Here is a 17,074-nt window from a genome sequence, read left to right as displayed (position 1 = left end):
TGTTGAACTTAATTTATGGAAATCTTTTCCTGATGTATGTTCTGTGATATGTTAAATAGATATTGATCAAAGAAAGCAGTCAGGTAAATTGGGGGACTCAGTGTTCTTTATGGCAAGACTTCTCACAGTCTCTATAGAGTTAACGAGCTCTGTGAATTGTCAAGAGGAGTCTATGGCATCCCCCAAGTTTATTTTTATGGAGCATTTCCCAGGATTAATGATCTGCTGAAAAGAACTTTGGACTATCAAAAAGGGGTGAAGGAATTAGATATCTTTTCCCCACTTCCCTCCGCTTCCATTGATAAGATCCCAGATCATTGTTCTGGAGAAGTCCTCTTTTCTTTCATGAAATGGGGTTTTGCCATTTAGCTGGTTTGATGGGAACAATAGACTCTCTCATCTCAAGAATTTTGAAAATGCTGCTCTCTTTCCCTGTAGGGGCTTCTACCTTCCCCCCTTTCCCAAGTTAACTTCCCTTCCTCTTCTCTCAGGACTCAACTTGCACATCACACCCTTGGAAAAGTGTTTCCTGAACCTTGACTCAGGGGTATTAGTCCCCTGAACTCACTGGTCCAGTTGCCAATAAGACTCGATAAAAAGCTGGGCATGGTGGCGCACGCTTGGAATCCCAGCGGCTCTGGAGGCTGAGGCAGGAGGATCTCGAGTTCAAAGCCAGCCTCAGCAACAGCAAGGTGCTAAGCAACTCAGTGAGACCGTCTCTAAGCAAAATACAAAATAGGGCTGGGGAGGTGGCTTAGTGGTCTAGTGCCCCTGGTACCACTCCACTTTGCCCCCAAAAAGAAACATGATAGAGAGAGAGAGAGAGAGAGAGAGAGAGAGAGAGAGAGAGGACATCATATGTATATTTTTGTGTGTTCCTGGAATTTGGTTTTGAAGTCCAAGAAGAGGATAGTGGTTGTTGGTACTCACGGGAAGCTCATATGTGCTGATGGAAAGCTGTCAATCTCAGTTCATAACAAGAGCCCTCTCCCTGGCTCAGGTGGCAACCTCCCAGAGGCCTGTGCTGTATATAATTCTGCCTCCATGGTGGCCCCTGTCCCTGCCTGTGCTGTAGGGAGAACGCACTGGCATGTGAGTCGGGAACCCAGGTTTCCAGGCTACATTGCACATATACTCCCAGTTCCGAGGTCTGTGGCCATGCGAGTGATTGAGCTGTAACATGCTGATCTCTTGAGTAAATTATTTCTAGTTCTATGATCTCCCCACAAATGCTATTATGGAAACTGCTGCTGCCTTGGCTGTTAATTATGTGATCGGGAGGCAATGAATGGATATAACAAGAGCTAACATCCCTGCAGCACCACCAGGCTTATGAATCAAGGCCCTATGAGCCTCCTGTCTCAGGGTGATGCTAAGATGCTAAGCTGTGGCCCTTCTGCTCATTCTCTTATTCATTCAACAGATACCGATTGAGTCTGACCTTGAGCCAGGCTCCATCTGTGCTAGATGCGGGGGGCAATAGAAATTAATAAGACAGGGGCTTTACCCCCAAGGGGATCATCCTCAGCTTCTCCAAACCAGAGGCACCCACCTCTCCCTGGCTGCGCCTTCACTCTGCACCCAGGTACATTCACTTCTTGAAGCTACTCACCTTTGTCACTGTAGCCATTATTCTAGTTCATCCGTGCCACCTCTTGCCTCTGTGGTCTAGACTCTGATTTTACAGGTGAAGACTGACAGATGGGTGGGGGTTAGTTACTCGCATGTTTTCTGCTCTGGGAAGTGTTTAGTGTAAATGCTGTTCCCTTTCCCTGCCTCTTACTCCGGCTGCTTCATACTGGTGGTAGGGTTTGGTCCACGTGTCAAAGGCTTAGACCTCTGTCCATGGTGCTACCGGGAGGTGGTGGAACTTTAAGGAGATGGAGCCTAGTGGAAGGAGGTTAGGTCATTGGGGGTGTGCTCTTGAAGGGGATATTGGGGCCTTGGCTCTTCCTTTTTCAATCTATTTGCTTCCTGGCTATGATGAGGTGAGCAGCTTCCTCTGCCATGTGCTCCCGCCATGATGCTCTGTGCTGCCACAGGCCCAAATGCAATAGGCCAACCAACCGTGGACTGAAACCATGAGCCCAAATGAAACTTTCTTCCTCACAAGTTGATTATCTCAGGTATTTTGTCATAGTAATGGAGAGCTGACTAACACAGCAGGGTTTGTGGTGCCTGGATTTGTGGGAAAGAGGCTCTTCTAGATCTTCCTGACCTTTTCATCCCAGGACTCCAAGAACTCTCTCCTTATCCCATTCCTGACCCAGGACAGCATCCTCATGGTCCTGTGGGTTCTGTGGCTTAGATTTTGGGTGGGAATAGGAGTCCCCCATTCTGGCTTCATCCACAGTCTACATTTGCCCTTTCAGCTTCATCATTTTTATCTTTGGGGGGACTACTGGGTCCAAAACTGGCCCTTAATCCATCTCATACACTAGCTCTCTCTCTGTGTTCTGTTGGCTGATCAGCTGGAGGGAAGAAGAGCAGGTGCTGGTGTTCTGGTTCCAACCCTACCCCAGGCCTCTAAACTCAAATGGGCAGAACCCACCAGTTGGTGCTCTGCTTGATGAGAAGAAGTTCTGACTGTGTGGACACAATGATAAAAATATGGGCTTTGGGCCCAGGGAGAAGCAGGTCTCCAAGTTTTTCATATCCCCCTACACTTCAGTTCTCTCATTTGAAAACAGGGTAAGAAGTGATCCTTTCCTAATAGCATTATGGAAGGCACACAGTGAGATAATCCATGTAAAGTGTGCAGTGCCCAGGACAGGGTAATTGCTCATTACAGGTCACCTGTTTTCATCTTGTACTAAGTGAAAAAAAAAACAAAAAGATCTTCAAGCTGGAAAAACCCATCACCAGAAGAGGAAAACAGAATCCGACAGATATGCAGCAGCAGCGGAGGGCTGTCTAATGAAGAGTGCGCTGACTGTTTTTGAGGAGTGGAAATTCCCATCTGGAATTCACCTGGTGATTGTAACTGTTCCCTCCTGGCTGTGTAGCGGGGCTGAGTGCTCTCAGTACAAACATCTAGAACACTGCAGGCGCAGAGATCTATAAATAGGGAGGAAGCCATAAATGAGAGCTCATTAAGTTCTTACTGACTGCTGAAAAGTAAATTAGAAAAAATAAACAGAGCTGAACATTTGTGTAAACCTCAATCTTTTTGATGTTTTTCAATTAGCAGAGCCATTTTTCATGTGAAAAATTAATGGCTGTCATGTGCCACCTGGCTATAGAAGCAAGTGACAAATTTGTTTTAATGACCACTGTCATATCTCTGGATTCAGTCACAGGCCATCTGGGCTGGGAGGAGGCAAAAGGGAGTGGCCTTGAAGGAGCACTGCCATGTGCCAGGCACTGTGTTGGGCTCACAATGCACATTATCCCTTGAATTTCCTCCCCAGCCTGCTGAAGCTATTATCATCCTCATTTTATAGATGAGGTTCAGAGAGGTGAAGAAATTTGCCCGAGGTCACACAGCAGATCTAGAGGGAAGTCTGATTCTATAATCTGTGTCTATTCCACTATACCAGGCCCTGCAGGGGGAGAAAGATTTGGCAGGAAGGTGGGAGGTGTCTGATAACCTCTGTTAGGCAGCCTGCAACAGGGGTGGAGCTGGAAGGAAGTGGTAGGGGTTGACGTGGGCAGGGACTGTGGCATAGGAGATGCTTAGGACTCTGTTGGGGTGGAGGTTTGTCTCTGAATAACAGCATCTGTCACCAAATTAGGGCTTGGAACAGGGCTCCAGACTCTGGGGGAGAGACTGCAAGAGCCAGGCAGGATGTGAGTTCCAGAAGGGATCTGAGTTCCCTAGTGCTCAGTCGACACTCAGTAAGACCATCTGGTTGTTTATGAGAACCAGAAATCAGGGGTAGACCCCAGGGCAAAGGCCACCTCCGGTGCTGGGGCAACCCCATACTGGTGTGGACAGTAGGAGGGAGGGCTGACACTGAGCCTATAATTCAGTCTAAACTGCTTTTCTTCTGGGGAGTGGGGGAGGGACAGAGGCCTCTCCTGGGGCAAAGTCAGAGAGGGGGTGTAGAGCTGGGGGCCAGGGAGGAGCTGGTGACCGTGGTGACAGTTTCCATGGCTTGTAGGAACAGATCCTTTTATGTGTAATCTTTTTTTGTACCAGGGATTGAACCCAGGGGCAGTTAACCACTGAGCCATATCCCCAGCCCTTTTAATTTTTGAGACAGAATCTCACTAAGTTGCTTAGTGCCTCACTAAATTGCTGAGGCTGGTTATGAACTGGCAATCCTTCTGCCTCAGCCTCATGAGCTGTTAGAATTGTGCACCACCACACCCAGCAATTTGTGCATAATCTTTAATAGTGAAACAACATTCAGAGAAAGGTACTAATATTTCTTTTTGTAGGTAAGGAAGTGGATGTTCAGAGAGGCAGGATAACCTGATCAAGGACTCACAATAGCCAGCTGGCAGAGTAGAAATTCCAACTCAAAGCCCTGTGCATCTCTCCTCACTTCCTGTGCTACCTCCCTGACATCCTACTCAATCGGATCATTGCTTTTCTCTCCTCTCCTTCCTCCTGCCCCACCTGAAACTGACCAGTGCTGAATTGCAGAAAGAGGAGCAGCCTTGGATCTAACTTCCTGGGCATTAGAATAATCTCAGCTGCAGAGAACATCTTGGCTCTAGGGACAAAACTTCCTGACAATAGGGCATAGGTGAAGTCCTTCCTAGGTGGAGGGTGGGGCCATTGGGCCTGACAATTATAGCTTGTCCTCCCTTTCTGCAATGCTTGGCTGGGCAAGAGTGGTAAAAGGAAACTGCCAAAGCTGCCCTTTAATTTTCTAGTGCATTTCTCTAAGGTATGATCAGCCCTTGGGAACGAATCTACGGTGTGCCTCAGCTGCAGGGAAGGGGGATTAGGAGAAGCTATGCATCCAGGAGACGGGGCAGGGACTCACTGACCTCAGCTGGATTGTTGCAGCTATCGGCTCCTTTTGGGAGTTTTGCTGATGGGTTTGAACTTTACCTTGAACCTAGTGGTGGATAGAGGTATTGGGGTTTTTTCCAAGTCTCTCTTTCCATTTAGTTCCTCTTCTGTTTCTAATTGCTGAGGTTTGTAAATATTCCGTTTGCCCTTTTGAAGGTGGGTGACTGTTATTTTTGTTGTGGTTATTTCTTTTGGCAGTTCAAATATTCCTCAGTGTATACCCCAGTCGACTCCCAGAAGCCATACTCTTCTTCCTGGCCATCTTTGTTCCAGCTCTGGCCTTAGCGGGTTGACTGTTTAAAGCTGAATCTCCCTGTCTCTGTCCCACCTTACAGCATTATTTATCTACCCATTCATGCATCCATTGATTAATCCATTTATCTATCTCACTATCCACCTCTGCCTTCATGCATGCCAGGACTCTGAGTTAGCAAAGATTATGACGCTTAGCTAAGAGATGGCTCTTGTAGATCACTCATGCCTTTCTGTAATCAAGGAAAGCAAAGAGGTTAAATAAAAAATGAACATTCAGTTCATCTTAAACCTAGTTTGAATTTATTGCTTTTCTTTCTTCCTCTAAAATGTCCCCTTTTGTGTCTGTGATGGAGACAGAGAAGAAGGAAAGTCAGATCTATGTTGACTGGAGCTTTCCATCCCATATCTAGAGGTTGGATTTGTAATACCCAAGGGCAATGGCTGGGGGTGGCTGATCTCCTCTAGGTCTCATGCCTTGGATAACAGGTGTGGGTTGGGAACTATTGCTCATCCTCCCCCCACACCCAGTTTGTTCTATTTAGATGTACATGACAGTAGAGTGTATTTTGACATATTATACACACATGGAATCTAACACATTCTAATTAGGATCCCATTTATGTGCTTGTACATAATGTAGAATTTCGCTGGTTGTGTATTCATATATGAACATAAGGAAAGTTATGACTGATTTATTCCACTCTCTTTCCTACTCTCATCCCCACTTCCTTCCCTTCATTCCCCTTGGTCTAAGCCAATGATCAGTTTATCCCTGGTCTACGGCATCATTCCCAGTACCCTTTCCTGACCCTATGACCCACATACTTATTTCTTTGAGATGAGAACATTCAAAATCTACTTAAAAAACCAGTTTTGAATTATATGATACATTATTATTAACTTTAGTCACCATGCTGTGCAATGTATCACCAGAACTTATCCCTACAGAATTGAAACGTTGTACCCTTTGATTCTCATTTCCCCCTTCTTAGCTCCCACAGTCCCTCCCCATCCTCTAGCCTCTGGTAATCACCACCTGCTGTTTACTTCTACAGTTTGACTTCTTTAGATTTCACACACAAGTGAGATCATTAGGTGTTTATTTATCTTTTGGTGCCTGGATGATTCTATGTAGCATCATATCCCCTAGATTCATCCCTGTTGTCCTAAGTGACAGAATTTCCTTCTTTTTTTTAAGGTTGGATAGTAATTCACATTATTAAACCCATTCATTTGTTGACAGGTACTCTGGTTATTTCCATATTTTGACTATTGTGAGTAATAGTGTAATGAACATAGAACTACAGGTATCTCTTTGACATACTGATTTCAATTCCTTTGATACACTGTGCACTCAGAAGTGGGATTGCTGGATCACAGGGTAATTCTTTTTCTATTTTTTTTTTTTTTAGGAATCTCCATACTGTGTTAATTTGTTTTTAACCATGTTTTCTCTATATCTTTGCCAATACTTAACTTTTGTATTTTTGATAATAGCCGTTCTAATAGGTATGAATCTCATTGTGGTTTTAATTTGCATTTCCTAGATGAGTAGTGATGTTGAACACTTCCATGTTGTCAGTGAGCCATTTATATGTCTTCCTTTGGGAAATGTCTGTCCAGGTCGTTTGCCCATTTTTTAAAAAATAGAGCTACTTATTTTCTTGTAATTGAGGAGCTTCAGTTCTTTACATGTTTTGAATATTAGCTTCTTATCCTATGTATGCCTTGCAAATATTTTCTCCCAATCTGTGGGTTGGCTCCTTATTTTTTCCTTTGCTATAATAGTTTGATGTGATCCCATTTGTCTGTTTTTTGCATTTGTTGCCTGTGCTTTTTTGGGTCCTATCCAAAGAATCATTGCCTTGGCCAAGTGTTGGCACTTCCCCCCTGTTTTCTTCTAGTATCCCTACAGTTTCCTCCCTAATCCACCTTTCTTTGTGGCCCTGAAAGAAGACAGGATACACGCAGGTGATCCAGGGGCTTCTCTGCTTCTCTCTGTTCTTAATGTTGCTTCATCTTTCTATTTCCACCAACATCTGAAACTGGATATAATTCAACGTCTATTTTTAACAAGTGGTTAAATATTTAAACTCTATTTTAGGCAGTTCTGCTGAATTAAGAGTCCTCCCATACTGACAAAAAATTTTTTTTGATAGCATAGTAGCAAAAAAGAAAGTTTTATTCTATAGTTTTCTGCCATTAAAAAAAAAAAGCATTTCTCTTTTCTAATATGCTGTCTAAGGCTGTAAATGGCCCTTTCTTTTTGTCTAAAACTTCATCGTCTTTATTTCACCTACTTTAATTTCAGAACAAAATAACAACAACAAAACTCACAATGCACAGCATCCAACTCTACTGTCCAATTAGGGAGGGATGGGACTTGAGGTCCTTGTGTCCTGCCTTAGACACAAGGACAGGAGAGGGGAAAAGACCATTAGCCATCAGCAGCAGGAGCCAGGTGGACAAGGCACTGAGGGCAGCTGTGGAGCCATGGGGATGCTTTGCAGAGGGTGTGGCTCTCCCAGTGGAAACTCCTGATCTACTTCTTCCGTCAAGAGGCATCCCCATTACCCTCAAGGGGGTTCTCCTGGGCAACAGCGGTGCTGGGCTCCTTGGATGTTACTTCACCTTCAACAGTGCGGAGTCCTAACTTGGTCACATGGTACATGCAATTAGAGTGGGTCTGGGGAATCTCAAGGCAGAAGCCAGAGGAGCGCAGCACCATCTCAAACAGCAGCACCATCAGGTCCTGGACCCCTCAGCCTTCTGCCACCTGTCTCCACAATGGGGTGGCCGGAGTTGATTTCTAGGTACTTTATGGCCATCTTGTAGCCCATTATGGAGTTATCTGGAAGTGCCTGGACCTTCAAGATCCACACAGCAGGGTGGAGACACATTGCCCATTGGGAGATTGTTACCTTCTTAACCTTTGTATCCAAAATTTCTTTCATGAGCTTGCAGAGGTTTTCAGACTTCACCTTGATCTCTTCTGTTTTTTCGTCTCCTCCTCCTCCTCCTCCTCCTCCTCCTCCACCTCTTCCTCCTCCTCTTCCTCCTCCTTCCCCCCTCCTTCTCCCTCCTTCCTCTGGTAACTCCAGGTTCTTCCCATCAGACTCCTTGAGCCGCTGCACACAGCACTCCACAACGAGTTCAATCACATATACTCCTTCAAAGCCCCGCTTCTACACATGCTCCACTGAACAGCGTTGGCCATCTGTTCTTTGGTTTCACCAGAGGGGTAATAGATAGCTTTCTGAGACTCCTTCCTGTGAGAGATGTACTGTGACAGAGGAAACATCTCATCTCTAGCTTGGGAGACATGCTAGCCCTGGTTAGTAAAGTCACTGGTTAGTGACGTCCTAATGGATTCCAAGCTTTAGAATTTTAGAGAATGCCTCAAAGAATTTTTTATAGTTCTCTTTGTCTCCTGCCAGCTCAGAGAAGAGCTCAAGGCACTTCTTAACATGTTGTGGATGCTTTTCAAGATTTTGTTTGGCTGGACCATTCATTTCTCTGGAGGAGTTCAGAGGTAGGTCCTTGGAGTCAACCATATCACAGAGTTGAGATACTCCTGCATCAGCTTGCCACAGCCGTCCATGCTGAATCTATGATGGACATAGGGGTTTGATGTTCTATTTCTTGTTCTCAAAGAAGTCAAAGGGAACCTGCTGAGGGATGAACAGATATGTCCTGAATTCTAACTGACCTTCTACAGAGAAGTATGTGACTGCAAAGAGGTCTTCCCAGCTCCTGTAGAATACTCTGTATTCCTCCTGAATGATGTCATTAGGGTTTCTGGTACAGATGGCTTGGTCTTATTCAGTTCTCTCTGATCAATATAATTCTCCTTAATCTTGGTTTTCTTTGTGTTACCCTTATCAGTATCATCCTCCTCACCCAAACCCACATATTTAACCTCAGTCTTCATCCTTATCTCTGGTATTTTCCATGTTTCTCCTCGGACTCATCATCACCAATGTCCTTCTTCAAACAGAGGGTGATGGGATAGCTTCTGAACTATGAGTGCTACTATATATATATATATATATATATATATATATATATATATATATATATTGGCCTGTTTCTCTCCTTAGTAGTGTGTCTGGTCATCTTTGGGGCGAAGGATCACTTCTATACCCCTCCCATCCAATAGGCTCACAGTGACCTGCATGTATGGTGAAGGATGCCCCAGCAGAAGACCCCCCAGGTGGACTGTTCATCATTGTGCTTTGAGGTCACAACCACTTTCCCTGCTATTGGATAGGCAGAATAAAATCTGACACCAAATTGCCCTGTCATGAAGATGTTTGTACTCATCTGAGGAACCTCCATAAATATTTTAGTAATTAGACTTGGAAATGATTTCTGTGATGGTTTAGGTCTAGAAACATCTTCCAAAAAAACTCACATTTTAAAAGCATGAACCAATGCAGGAAGGTTCAGAGGTGGAGCTTTTAGGTCATAATGAGAGTTGTAATTTCATCAGTGGATTAATCATTTGATGGTTTAATAATTTGAATAGATTACTGGGTGGTAACTGTAGGTGTGGCTGGAGGAAGAAGGTCACTGGGTGTGTGCTCTTGGGAATTATGTTTTGTCTCTGGTTCCTCGAGCTCTCTCTGTTTCCTGGCCACAATGAGCTGGGCAATTTCCCTCCACCATGCTCTTCTGCCATGATGTTCTGCCTCACATCCAGTGTAGAGCAATGGAGTTGACTGACCATAAACTGAAGCTCTGAAACCATGAGCCCAGAATAAAATTTTCTTCTTCTGAATTGTTCTTGTCAGGTATTTTGGTCACAGCTACACAAATCTGAATAAATAGTTCCCAAATCATTTATGAGGTCAGCCTTGGTTGCACCAAAGCCTGTGTCCACCAAAGTCAGGGTGCATTTCTGAGAGGTGGGGGTGATGTTAATTTCCAGCTTTTAACCACTGTCCAATTTGGAAGAGTCTGTCAGGCTCTCATAGAGAATCTTGTCCGAGGCATTATAAATAGCAGAAGGCAACTCCTGAGGGAAAATTTCCTTGTCAGAATAGGAGGTATTGATGATGAGAGGCAGGAGTTGGGCAATTTCTCCCTGAAAGGCAAAGATCCTCACTTACTCCTGGTGGACTTCCTGAGGCATCTTGAAAAGAAGGAGCTTCAGTTACTACAGAACAGTATGGGCCCAGATCATGCCTGACTTGCTCATGGCACCTGGGCTATGTGGAAATGACTTAAGAGCTGCACAGCCCTTTCTTGAAAGGAATCATTTTTAAGAGTGAGCCTTCTAAGTCAGAGACCTAAAGTTCAAACCTTGGTTTCACTGATAACTTGCTTGTTACAGTGGGCAGATGATTTAACCTCTCCCTATCTCAGTGTCCTTACCTGTAAGTATACAAATACTACTCGTAGTTACTAAGCATTGGCTAGGAATACTGTGAGTTGGCTTTCTCAGTCTCCACTCCACCCTCCTTTCAGGCTGCCTTCCTCTTTTATGAAGCCTGGAAAGCCACAATCTACATTTTCCAGATGCCTTTGCAGCTAGGCTTCAGGATGCAATGTAGAGAGTCTGTTAATTAGACACATGCCCAGGGTCTGGATGGCCGAGTGAGGCAGGAGCACAGACCTTCTTCTTGAACCTCCTGCTGTCAAGCGAGGGTGTGGGAGTGAGTGGTTTTGCAGTCATGTTTCATGGCAGTGTCCTGTCTCCAACTTCCTGGGTGAGCAGTGGTTATGGGGACAGCAGAGTCTTGATTCTGGTTTCCAATCTCTGGCTCATAGCAATGGGGCTGTTGTGGCTTTAGTAACTCTATTAATAGCTTTCGGGATGGCATCTCTCAAAACTGACCACTTATTATTGTTCTGGAAACCAATCCTGGGCTCCTAGACCACATCTAACTCTTTTAGCTCTTCTAATGATTCTGTACACCCTATTTGCCTTATAAAGCCATCTTCTGCTTAAAATACCCAGAGTTGTTCTAGCATCTTGTTCTAAGCCCCAACTGATACAAGGACCTCCCAGAGTCGCTGTGAGAATTCAAGGAGGTCATGAAAGTGCTATGCAGCAGGGCCAGGCACACACATGGTTAGCACAGGGCTCAAGAAGCATTCATCAGTATCTCCATCCATTGCTGTTATAATTATTCCATTCCAAATTCCTGGCTTTGGGCTGCCACTGGAAAACCTGGACAGCCAGTTTTTGAAAAACTGAAAAATTGTAAGAACTTCCTCCAAAGGCTTTTATAGTCCCGAGGACTTAAAACATGAGATTCATTTTATGAATTGATTTCAATGATCCCTGGTAGTTCTTTTTTTAAAAAAATATCATGTTCCCATTTTTTGGAAAAACAAAAAGCCGTTCAACCAATATTACTGGTTTTCTCATTTTTCATTTGTTCATATCTGAGAGTTCCCAAAGCCTGGGGGCCCTGTCTTAGATGGCATCCCTCGTCCCCTGACACTATATCCTGGTTCTCAGAAACAGGGCTGCAGGCTCTGGCAGAAGACCACGAACTTTGTTAACCAAGGGAGCCCGAGGGGGACAGGGTGCAATGGTTATTTTCTTCACTTAGCCCAGTGATTGGCAGGAGCCGGTCTCAGGGAAGTAGGATGAGTGATTGAACAAACGCCTGGGTCCTTCGCCTGACTCTGTTGCCCCAGCCCTGCAACGAGGCCATTTCTACCTGGGCCTGGGCATTAGAATCACCTGGTTTAACAACTCGGAATGCCCAGGCCTTACCTCTAGACGTCATGATTTAACTGGTCTGAAGTGCCACCACATGCCCTGTATTTTTAAAAGGCCCTTTGGTCCCCTTCCTCCTATCACCAGCCTTAATAATGACTTCCTGGAAGGACCAGGCAATATGAGGATTAGCTCTAGGTAAGTTAATCCTATTAAAATTATCCCCATCATCTCAGTTGTCAGCTAAGAAGCAGTAACACCAGCCAGTTTGTGTTTAATTTCCTTTCCTTTCCTGTCCTTGGAGGGGTGGGGCATCACAAGTACTGGGTGAAGACCCAAAGACCTAGTGAGTTCATAGAGAATTTTCTCTTCCTACCCCCTCATCCTTATATTTGAGGGGAATATCTCTGCTTCTTGGACTCCATTGAAGCTGTCTCCTGGCACCTACCAAAGAACAGGGTTCACTGTGCCTTTTGGGAAATAAAGGGAGCTAGTTTGTGCTGTTCTCGGGAAAGGCACCCCTCCTGTGTGCAAACCCCACCTCTCAGGGCCACAGAAATGTGTAGCTATTAGTGTTTAAACAATGGGTGTTGCTTGAGCTTTTCACTTAATTCTACTGTGGAGAGAGGAGCAGTTTTGCCGAGAATCTGCCTGAATATTTCCATCTTGCTTCATCAGGAGCCTTGGGTTCTGGAAGCTGGCACCCTCCCAGCTCACGCAGGTTGGCAGGCAGCAGCGGGAGCCAATTGCAGTCATGCGAAACACTGGCTTGGAATCAGAGATGGACAAGAGCCAGGCTGCCCTCCAGGAGTTCAGAGTCAAACAGGGCAGCAATGAGAACGGCAACCCTTCTTGTAGGGCAAGAAGGAAAACCGCGGGACATTGACTCACTTTCCAGATTGAGTAAAACTGGAGTCTTAAAGGGAGAATGCCTATTGGTCACGTGGAGAAGGAGGGGGAAGGACGTGTCTGGAAGAAGGAACCGAGATAGCAAGGGCGCAGAGGCGAACCCGTGAGGCCCTAAGCAGGAGGGATGGCAGCAGGAGAAGGAAGAGGCCATAACATGAAAGCCCTCCCAGCCAGGTTCCGGAGCTGGGACTTGGTCCCAGAGGCATGAAGAGCTATGGAGGAAGGGTTTTAGGTGAGGGAATGACCCAATGCAATTGGCATTGTGGAGGGATTCCATGTGGCATAGGCATGATGGAGGGGCACAGGTTTGGCTTCAGATCTTTATCCTGCATGGTGTTTCTCTAAGTGACACCCACGAACCATCTTCTGTCCATAACCTGGAGTGGTGGGTGAGTGCAGGGGGCTTGGGTAGATGCAAGTTCTTGGACTCCAACCCAGACCTAGGCATCTTGGAGGGCAAAGCAAAGTGCCTTCTGAAGAGCTTCCCAGGAGATTCTCAAGTTCATTTTTTTTTTTTTTTTTGCATACTGGGGATATTGAACTCAGGGGCACTTGACCACTGAGCCACATCCCCAGGTCTATTTTTTAATTTATTTACTCTCACTGAGTTGCTTAGTGCGCTTTTGCTGAGGCTGGCTTTGAACTCACGATCTTCCTGCCTCAGCCTTCGGAGCCACTGGGATTGTAGGTGTGCACCACTGTGCTGGCTCAAGTTCATTTTTAAAGTTAGAGAACTTCTGCCCTCAGAGGGAGTATACATCAATATCTCTTCTGAGGAAACTATCCCACAGATTTCTGCTGAGGAGCTATTTCTAAAGCATCACTTGTCTGAATTGCTGGGGAGACACATCTGTACCTGATTCAGCAGGACTGGGTGGAGCTGAGGTTCTGCATTGTAACAAGCCCCCAGATCATGCAATCACTGCTGGTCCTGAGCCACAGTGAGTAAGGAGACTATCTTGTGATTCCTTCTCTGTAGCTGCCGCTGATTGATTGCCCTTGGGCCAGGTGACTATAGCTGGACTAGTTACAGACTGGAGAGGCAGCCTGGGAGAGGCTTGGCTTCAACAGCTGATATTGATTAAGTGCAGGGATTAGATCCTCTCTTTCAACTGGGGAATTCATGGCTAAATCTAAATCCATAGTTCATGGGAGAGGAAAGGAGGCCCATAGAAGAATCTTATGTGGAATCACGGTGCGTTGTCAGGGTGGAAAGGGCTAGGTGAAGATGCAGGAATCCCTGTTGCTGGCTCCCCATTGCTGTGTTGGGTTCCTCCAGTTTCTGAATCACAGTCTTCTGGGTTTTTCTAATAATGTCCACCTCCCCATTGGTGTGTCCTTATAATAAACACCCAATACTTGGGTGGAGGGAACTGAGGGAGACTCTTCCTTATTGTATTTGTTTGCTGGCACAGCCGTAGCAAAGTACCACACATGGGTGGTTTCAACAACAGAAATTCATTTTCTCACAATTCTGGGAGTTGGAAGTCCAAGAGCAAGGTGCTGGCAGAGTTGATTTCTCCTGAGGCCTCTCTCCTTGGCTTGCCTCTGCCCTCTACTGTGTCTGCACATGACCTTTCCTGTGCATACCTGTTCTAGCATCTCTCCCTCTCTTGGTAGGACACCAGTTCTGTTGGATCACGTCCATACCCTTATGACCTCATTTAATCTTCATTACCTCTTAAAGGCTCTACCTTCAAATAAAGGCCCATTGGGAGTTAGAGTCTCAAACTATGAATTTGGGGGGATATGCATTGTGGTGATATGGTGTTAAAGCCAGAAGACCCAAGTTCCAGTAGACTCTGTACCTGCCCAGCGCTGCTCTTGGGCTTGTTCCTTCCCTTTCTAGACCTGACTTTCAGTGTGAAATCAGGTGGTTTGTCCAGAGGGCTCCATCTCCATCTGAGCTATTTTAATACTCTAAGAATGTCTCAGTCTGTTCATGCTGCTATAACAAAACACCACAAACTAAATGGCTTAAACAACAGACATAAATTCCTTCAGTTCTAAGAGGCAGGGAAGTTCAAAATCAGGATGCTAGCATGGTCAAGTTCTGGTGAGGACACTTTTGTTTTGTCTTGCAGATGGTCTTCTGCTTGCTGTGCCCTCACATGGCTGATAGAGGACTCTGATCTCTCGTATTTCCTGGGGACACCAATCTCATCATGGGGGCTCTACCCTCATGATATCATTTAAACTTATCTCTAAAAGACCCCAGCTCCTACTGCAATAGCATTAGGAGGGAGGGACACAACTATCTCAGTCCGTAACAAAGAATCAGGATACAATCCAAGGTAAGGGGAGCCCGATAGGTTCTCTTTCTGGGCAGCAATGATGCCAAGAAGCGGTCTGCAGGTGGGCTTAGGTGAGCATGGTCCAGAGTTGCTGCCAGAAGCCCTGGGGGGTTTCTGGATCTGATTTTTTTTTTTTAATGACAAAACAAAAATTTTCTCTTAGTGTTGACTTCAACAGCAGGATCCCTGCTGCCACACTCTTGTGGGGTTTCTTTCACATTCTCAAAGCTTTACGCCTGAGAGAACTGCTCATAATCAACCCAGCTTGGACTTGATAATCACATGCAAACAAATGCATAAAGCATTGCCTCAGGAATTCTAGCACAGAGGAAAGAGCATCCAGCTGGGAGTTGGGAGTCTCAGGGCATTGCTCTGTTGCTTATAGGCCTGCATGATCTTAGACGGCCTTTCCAGGCTTTGGGCCTCAGTTTCTCTGTCTCTAAAATGATTTGGAGATCTGATTGACCTCTCAGCAATGGGGAGGTGATTTCTAAGGCTTCTTTCTGTAGGAATGTCTTACGATTCTCCCATTTGTTTGAAGAGCAATTCTTTGCTTTTCCTATTCAAATAGCCTTGTCCTTGCATCTTTTTTTTTTTTCTCTTTTACCCCATCCAGTTGGCATCACTCAAAGTCGTTTTAAGATTTCATGACTTTTTCTTTTCCAAGTCTGACTAGTTCTTTGATTTATTAGCCTTTATGCTTTTTCTCTGGGGGGGGGTAGGAGCAGGAACCAGTACTTCAGGGTGGAGGCTCCTGCTGGGCTGCTGACAGTAGCTGGGACCTCGAGGGATGTCAGCGCTGCCACCTTGTTGGCGCCGGCGGAGTTAGGTTTTGATCACACTACTCTGGTTTGAGAGCTGTGGTCTGGCTGCTCCTGGTGTGAGGACTGAATTTCTTCATGTGTCGCTCTGCAAAGAATTTTGCCTGCCATTTCACTCTGGAACTAAGACTCCTTGAAGGGATGAGACCTGCAATGCCGTCATGTTGCGTGTTGACAAAAAACCCCAGAAAGCCACAAAGTGAGGTACAGGGGATGCCCCTACCCTTATGCACAGTTTCTCCTATTTTTTTTAGGAACTCTCGGTATGGACTGGCTAATCCTTGAACCTCATTTATATGGTTTCTCAGGGTTGCCATCACAAAGCACCACTCACTGGGTAGCTCAAAACAACAAAAATGTACTCACTGTTCTGGAGGTCAGGAGTCTGAAAGGTCAGCAGGGTCATGCTTCTTATGAAACCTGGAGCGGGGGGTCCTCTCTTGCTTCTTCTTCTTCTTCTTCTTCTTCTTTTTTTTTTTTTAGAGAGAGAGAATTTTAATATTTATTTTTTAGTTTTCGGCAGACACAACATCTTTGTTTGTATGTGGTGCTGAGGATCGAACTCAGGCTGCACGCATGCCAGGCAAGCACGCTACCGCTTGAGCCACATCCCCAGCCCCTCCCTTGCTTCTTTCTGGCTTCTGGTGGTCTGTGGCAATTCTTGGTGTTCCAGGGCTTGTAGATAAAACATTTCATCCTCTCCTCCATTGTCACAAAGCATCCTCCCACCCATGTGTCTGTGAGTTTTCTTATAAAAGACTCGTTATATTGGATTAAGGGCCCATGGTAATTCATCCACTATGACCTCATTTTAACTAATTACATCTGCAACAACCCACAACCCTGTTTCTCTTTAAGGGTCACATTTTCTGGCATGGGTGGTTACGATTTCAACATAGATTTTTGGAAGACACAATTCAACTCATACAACACGGCTGAGATGTCTTTATTCTGATTTTTGTAGATGAGAAAATAAGCTCAGAGAAGTGGATGACTCCTACAACTCACATAGATGGCAAGTGGCAGAGCCAGAATTTGGGTGTAGTTTACCTGCTTTCTATGCCTGTGGGCTTTCTTTCTGTTCATGGTCACTGGCCCGCCTCTATCAAAAGCACCCAGGGTGGGGAGTACCTGTTAAACACACCTGGGCCTGGGT

The 17,074-nt window shown here is 45.4% G+C and overlaps 1 pseudogene; it reads right to left on the bottom strand.

The window, feature by feature from the left end:
- Nucleotides 1–7,775: 7,775 nt before the first annotated feature.
- On the bottom strand, nucleotides 7,776–10,355 carry LOC113181546 (heat shock protein HSP 90-beta-like; annotated as a pseudogene).
- Between the last annotated feature and the right edge of the window lie 6,719 nt (nucleotides 10,356–17,074).

The sequence above is a fragment of the Urocitellus parryii genome, chromosome 7 (assembly GCF_045843805.1).
Source record: "Urocitellus parryii isolate mUroPar1 chromosome 7, mUroPar1.hap1, whole genome shotgun sequence".
In the NCBI taxonomy this organism is placed as follows: domain Eukaryota; kingdom Metazoa; phylum Chordata; class Mammalia; order Rodentia; family Sciuridae; genus Urocitellus; species Urocitellus parryii.
The sequence above is the reverse complement of the archived record's forward strand: the minus strand, read 5'-3'. Positions and strand labels throughout refer to the sequence as shown.